The sequence below is a fragment of the Macrotis lagotis genome, chromosome 1 (assembly GCF_037893015.1).
Source record: "Macrotis lagotis isolate mMagLag1 chromosome 1, bilby.v1.9.chrom.fasta, whole genome shotgun sequence".
Classification (NCBI taxonomy): Eukaryota; Metazoa; Chordata; class Mammalia; order Peramelemorphia; family Peramelidae; genus Macrotis; species Macrotis lagotis.
In genome coordinates, this window is record NC_133658.1 from 820866209 (window position 1) to 820873878 (window position 7670).

Consider the following 7670-nt stretch of genomic DNA (forward strand, 5'->3'; position numbering starts at 1 on the left):
ATTAGTCATATTCCTTTCTAATTACTTTTCCCTCTGTCTTCAGCTTCCTGTAGACTGACATCTTTTCATTTTCCACAGCTTTTGTAATGTATTATTCTCCCAGACACCTGTATTATTTTTGCAATTTCCTCATTCTATAGGCTCATTCTTGTGGAAACAATTCTTTCTCAGTACCCCCCCCCCAGCTGATGGGATTAGCTTTGGCAGTGGGATGGCCAGTTTAGAATGAGGGTTTGAGCTGGCCTCTTCCCTGGATTAAGTCCCTTGCTTGAGCTAGTGCAGTGCCACCTGTTTTCTCCATCCTGCTCTGGGAAAGCCTTCCCTCCTCCTCAAAAATCCCTTACAAAGTCTCCTGGGACCAGTGACTTCTAGTGGCATAGGATAGAGCATTCAGCAGGTGGGCTTTCCGATTGGCACAGCCAGGGGGAATGATGATCTGAGTGGGTCTGATCTGGAGTGGGACTACTGAGAAGCTATTGGGAACCCTGAATCCATTCAGATTGAGCTGGATATGTGCCGAAATTCCACCCCCCCCACCTAGAATCTGCCCCGGAACTGTAGGAGACCCAAGTTTCCCAGGGCCTCCAAATCACAGGAATTGGAGGTATGAGATAGGCTGTGAGTTTGGGAGGAGTAAGGAAAAGTTGTGACAAGCCCTCTGAGTGCTTTGAATTTGCAACTTTGGGACCCTTCCCTCCCAGGATCTAAACCTGTCACAAGCCTTTTCCAGAACTGATGGAATGGACCATGTTTTATCCAAATTCCCTTCCAAGATCTGGGGAAGATAGTTTGGGCCAGGGGGTGCTGCTGTGAGATCTTACTAATACACACACACACACACATATACAATACCCCAAAATGTTCTAGAAGAAATCAGGGTGGCTGTTGTGAACCTATTTTAATCTAAGAATTAAGGTTCACAACAGCCACCCTGATTTTTTCCAAATAGATTTCCCCAGGACAGAGGAAAAGGAGTTCTTTATGGAAAAATCTCTTGAATGTATACAGAATTCCTTCTGAACAGACAATATGGTTTCTCTTCAATCTCAGTAAAAATTCTTCATATTTCATGGTCCCTGGAAGTATAAATGAAAATTATCCTTAACTGAGCCCAGATTTAATCAGGTGACCAATATTGGTTCCAGAGCATAAAGACCAAAATTTTGTCTCAGAGGAGAGATAATGGTGGTGGTGAATATGTTCATTAATCCTGATGCTGGTCATGTGTTTGTTTAACAATTTCTTTTATACAAGGGAGCTTTTCATTGCCCAAGGCCACACAGCTAGGTAATTATCAGGCACTGAAAACAAACACAAAAGGTAAAAGACAAGTCTCTGCCTTCAGGCAGCTTATAATCAAATGGGGGAAGAAAATATATAAAAAATATGCCATGAGCAAAGTAAGTAGGAAATAATTATCAGAGAGAAGGCCTGATAATTAAGAAGGACTGGAGGCTTCCAGTAAGAAGGGGTATGAAGGGTGGAGAAAGGGGTATGACTTGAAAATTTGATCCCTCAAATTTCTTGTTCATGGATCAGTCAGGAGGCTAACGTCTTGGATCAAAGAATGCATGTTTTATCTAGATATTACAATGTTGAAGTCATCAAGTCCAATCCTACTTGCCCTTGTACTTTCTTTTCCATGAAACATGTAAAAACTGTCTTTACCATTTTCAGATTACTGCTACTCCAGAAGTTCTAGTAGAGAACAGACTCTTCTGCCTTTTCTGGCCATTGAAATGGAATGGCTAAAAATAAAATGATAGATGAATTAAAAATCTAGGTGGTAAAAAAGGGAGAAGTCACAGTATTCCTGTTTTGTCTCATTTTGGCTGCTGACTCTGTAAGAGAACTTTACTTCTGAATACAAAATAGGGTCCATGGACAAATGTCTTATTTTATTCAGTCTCAGAGAGGAGAAAGGTTTCAGAATCTACCTCCATTTCAATGTTTCTATGAAAGTACAAGCAAGAAAACTGAGGAAAATGGACTTGACCAGAGTTTCGCAGCTAGTAAGCATGTGAGACTGGATTGAACACAGGTCTTCCTGACTCCAAGTCCAATGCTTTATCCATTGTGTCACCTAATTGATAATAACATGACTTGAAGACAGAATAACAACTTGTTTCAAATCAATAGATCAAAAGGGGTTTCTGGTCAAAATAACCTGGGTCCTGATTCAAGCATCTTTGTCAATAACATCCTTTACTTCAGTGATTCTGAACAGAAATAAAGTGCATAAAAGGAACAACTTTTGTATCATGGTCAAGATCAACACTCAGTTTTTGTAAAAGGATTTGGATATAACATGCCTGAGGGGCAAGGTGTAATTAAGATGAATCTCAGTGACAGTCCTAATGCTATGGAGAGAGAATGACAATCAAAAAGAATAGCATTTTATTATCCTGAAAGTATTATGGAGAACTTAATAGGGTTGTTGACTGTCCTCTCCAAGGGTTTCAAGAAATCTGAGATCTTAAGAGCAGGAAAATGAGTCTCATTTCAATAAGCTCAGTCCAAGATCTCTCTTTGAGGCACTTTCTTTTATTCTAATAGGACCCCACTTCATCCATCTTCTCACAAGCTATATTTCCCTGGAACATCTTTGTTATAAACCTATCCCAAGAGCACTGACCTGGAGTCAGGAGATGGGAGTTCAAATCTGCTTGCTTTCTAGTTGTGTGACCTTGGGCAAGTTGCTTAACCCTGATTGCTTCCCATCCAGGGCCATCTCCAGTCATCCTGATTCATATCTGACACTGGTTCCAGATGGCTCTTGATGGGAAAGTGAGACTGGTGACTTAGCACACACACACACACTTAGCACACCCCTCACTCATCCAATTCATATGCTTGTTATGACATCACCTCCCTGGTCTTCAAGAATGAAGGATAGAGGCAGCTAGTGGATTAGAGGAGAAGGAAATGCAAACCACTTGAGCATCTTTGGTGGGAAAAAGTCCACAAGGAATCATGGAGAGTCAGACATGAATGAATAAGGCATTTTTTTATACTTATCTTTTCATTGGACCAGATTTTCTCTTAATGTTCTAGATTTTTACAATAAAACAATAATACATTAAAGAGAAAGTAACCCAGAAATTGGGAGAGTGATAAGGCTGCAACCCCAGCTCAGTCACATCCCCTCTGATTGTGATCAAAGTGACTTAAATCTTCCTTGGCCTCAGTTTGCCCATCTCTTAAGTGAGATGGTGGGACTAGTTTATATTTGAAGTTCTTAGCTAACTCTATGTCTTTAGTCTTTGATAGTGAGCATTATTGAGAAATAGACTTACCTTTCATTTTGTCTCCAGTATTCAGTCCTCTGGTGACCAGTTCCAAGAAGCATCTTGGTCCAAAGCTAGCACAACCTTAACTCCAATAAGTTTGAGTTGGTTCTGCTGAGTTTTTCTATTTTCCAGGGACTTCCCCAACCTCCTTATTGGCCTGTCACCTCAGAGTGAACCACCAGGTTAAATCTAGTATAAAATACAAGCTGCCTAGTTCCTACTAAAAGTAGTAAAACCCTTTAGTTCACTATTTCCTCCAAGATCTCTCAGCACAGATTTTCATTTACCTTTTCCAAAGTGGGCGGAATCTAAGGAAGTTCAATTATCATTCAACCAATCTATCAATATGCAGTTTTTATCTTACTGAGTTTGAGCCTTTGTGCAAAGCCCTGAGGACACAAAGCGAGACAAAAACAGGATTCCACCCCTCATGGAGCACCCATTCAAATGGCAGACATATCCTGAAAACAACTATGTAATTTATTTTAAGGAAAATACCAAAGCTTGGTCAGGCATCAAAAATGCCAGTCATCCAGTGTACTGGATCATCTTTAGTGGTCTTCACTTTTATCTTGTCACTGTACTTATACTAATGTTTCTCCTTCATTCTTGAAGAAGACCATGACATCAGGGGAGATGATGCCATGACAAGCACATGATTGGATTTGTGTGTGGGGGTGATGTACTAAGTCACCTGCCTCACTTTTTCCTTCAAAGCTATCTGAATCCAGTGGCCAGATATGAATCAGGATGGAAGACGGTCCTGGATGCAAGGCAATCAGGGTTAAGTGACTTGCCCAGGTGAGACAGCTAGTGAGGATCAAGTGTCTGAGGCCAAATTGACACTGGACTTAGATGACTCTGGAAGAGAGAGTGAAGCTGAAGATTTTCTGTTTCTCTACCTTACTGATCCAAGGCACAGGCAAGTAAGGCCATCCTCCCCTCCCCCAACAGAATGTCTTTGGTTCTCATCAAAAACTAAGAATGGAAAACAGGGAAGATTCTAGAGCTCAGAGGAGGTGCCAGAAAGGGCATGGAACAGAAGGTGGAAAATCAATTGAAAACTTGGTTTCTATGAATCAAAGAAATTAATCAATTTAGCAATTAGTAGTTCAAAAAAATCAACATAGCATCTAAGTGTACAGCCCTCACTCAGGGAGAATTTAAAAGGGCTAGTCATCTTCAAACCAAAGAAAAATTTTTCTTTAAAAATTCTCCTCTAAGTCATTCCTGGGGAATCATGGAATGCCAAAGTATTCTCCCATCTTCTCTCCCTAGATGCATCCTGTATCTGAGAAAATATGGGCCATCCTTCTTCCTGACACCATTGATAGATAGCCACCTGGGAATCAGTAGCTTGTGCAACTGGCAAGAATAGTGCATTTTGGAGTCCTGATGGTGGACTTTCATATTCTAACTATATCCTATGCTGTGATACAGTTCAAACTGGTCTTGGAAGATAAACCTGGTTAATATTGTTCAAGACCCCCCAATGAAAGAACTCCTGAAAACCCTGGGTCCAGAGGTAAGATTATAATGAGGGAGCTGCATTCCTAGACAGGAGCTATAAGAGACTAAACTTTGACTAAGTCCCATCCACCCCATGTCTTCTAGAAGCTGCTGACCCCAGGGGTTGCCAGCCTAGCTATGGACATCTGACAGGGTTTAAAGACACCAAGTTACCTCAAAGGTCTCCAAACACTAGTTTTTGTATGGATTTGGGGAGCCAGCTAGGCTAAGGAAGTTGAATAGTGGATCTGACCAGAGGTGGGGATTAGTGAGGAAGTGAAAAAGGGGAATCTAAGTTAGGTGGCACAGTGGATAGAGTACCTAGGCTATAAAGTCAAGAAGTTTCCTCATTCTGAGTGCAAATGTGACCTCAGAAGTTTACCAGATTTGGAACCCTGGACAAATCACTAAACCCAAATCACCTTAGTTTCCTCATCTATAAAAAGAGCTGGAGAAGGAAATGCTAAACCACTCCATATCTTTGTCAAGAAAACCTTAAATAGTGTCACAAAGAGTTAGACATAACTGAAAATGACTGAATCCCCTCCATGTTATGTGAAAGAGTGCCTTGGTAATTTCAAAATTTTAGATTCTTTTCTAGGACAGGCTGGCACCACCATGGACTTCCTTCTCCTTGGTCCCTTATTCACAAAGTATCTTGCACTTCCAAAAGCATGAACCTCAGTTGCCTGCTTGCAAATGAAATAACTCAATTTTTTAAAAAGATTTTTTAATTTGAAAATTCCATATTTTTTAATTGCTTGTTAAGTATACTTAGATGCTAAGGAGATACGATGGATTAATTTTCCAGATGAGTCAATTTCCTTTTCATTTAAGCTTTCAGCTTAAAGCTCAACCCCTACTAGTTGCCATTGGCAACTGCTCTTCAAGTTTCTTTTTCTTTTTTAGAGGCTGAGTACTTAGAAGGATGAAATCATGTTTTTTGCCTTGTTCTGTTTCTCCCAAGTACAAGCTTGTTTGATAGATTGATTGCTTTTGAGGAGTGAACTCCTAAATTCATTCTGGGAGTCTGAAGGTGCGATTATTTACTATTGGCTCATTTCAAAACTCTACAAAGATTAAGAAAGGGAGTTATGTGTGTGGGGAAAACCAGTATAAGCCCAAACCCTACTCACTTTAATATTGAATGCAGCTTCTATCTTCTATCTGGGAGCTAGATTCCAAAGGTTTAGAAGATATCAATGGAAGGGTTAGCCTCTGAGGTAAGTTCTTTTCTAATTGAAGACCTAGGTCTTAGCAGAAACCTTAGAGGTCATCTAGTTTTAGCATCTCATTTTACAAAGAGGGAAACTGAGGTCAGAAAAGGTTTGTTTTTTTCTCTTTCAGTGACTTGGCCAACTTCAGAAATATAGAAAGCATCAGAACAAAGATGTGAGCATAGATATGGAGTCCAAATTGCAGAATGTTTTACCTATTTATTAACTATAGTTATTACTTATTGTTATTCCTACTACTAGTGCTTGGTAAGTAAGATGACTTTTCAAACCAACCATGAGTTGCACAGTTATGCTTATTAAAGTGATAGGCATACTCTTGCAAAGCATCCTTTTCATTTGCCTTTACCAGAATCATTTCATCTCAGGGCCTGGTTTTTAGGAAACCAAGGGACTATTGGAAGTGGTCTGGCTGCTGCAGCAGACTCTTGGCTATAAATGGTTTCAATTCCTCCAGTGTCAGTGAGGTAACCACAACACATCAATATTGGGCAAGCACTAGCCTATGCTATGTGATGTCAATATTCAATAACCTGGTACATCCTGACCTGTCCCTCCATGAACTTATCATCAGTATGGTCTTTCCTCTCAGGCCTTCTATCTTTTGAGTTGTGATGGTTGGAACTAAGATAATAGCTGATTGTTGGCTCACCAGATGCCCCCAGATCTACAATGCTTTCTTGGGCTAAACACAATTCCTAGGTAGCCCTTTGCAATGAAAAGAGAACTCTCTCTAGGGCTCCCACCTGCTTCTCAGAGATCCTTTGGGTTAATGCACTGCATGCCTTGAAGTTCTTGTCTCCACCCTCCTTGATTGGGGGGTCCCAAGATTTCCTGAGGGTCATCCCCCAAGCCTTCAGGACTCTGCTTTCCTATCTCAGAACCAACTGACCTATGTTCAGCTGCTATTCACATTTTCAATTAACTAGATGGAGCAGTCAGGAAGACCTGATTCTAGCCTCAGACACTTATTTAGCCACTTAATCCTGAACAAATCACTTAAGTCTGTTTGCCTCAATTTCCTCAGCTGAATAATCTGAGAAATAATATCCCCTAAGTCACAGGGCCATTGGTCTGATCAAATGAGATGTTATTTATAAGATTTCTGTTACAGGGGCCCAGCACATAGTACACACTTTCATCTTCCAATAGAAGCACTTTATTGTGCTAGATTTTCGCAGTGTCTTGCTTCCCTATGAGAAGATTCTGCCACACTTTAGTATCTTTATGTTTATTTTTTTCCCTTAATTACCTATCATGAAAATTATTGTATTCATTTTTCAAGATTTTGAGTTTCAGATTTTCCTCCCAATATCCCTGCCTTCCGCCTCTTCTGAAAATGGTGGGCAGTTTTAATATGGTTTATACATATGCTATCCTTTACAACATATTTATACATTAGTCACAATTATGAAAGAAGAAACAGATCAAAAGGAATAAGCATGAGAAAAGATAAAGAAATTGAAAAAATATGCTTTGATCTGCATTCATAATCCATCGGTTCTTTGTATATGAATAGTATTTTCCCACCTGAATTCTTTCTGCTTGGAATCTGAAAGAATAATTTTTCAGGGGTGGCTAGGTGGCATAATGGATAAAGCACTGGCCCTGGAGTCAAGAGTACCTGGGTTCAAAT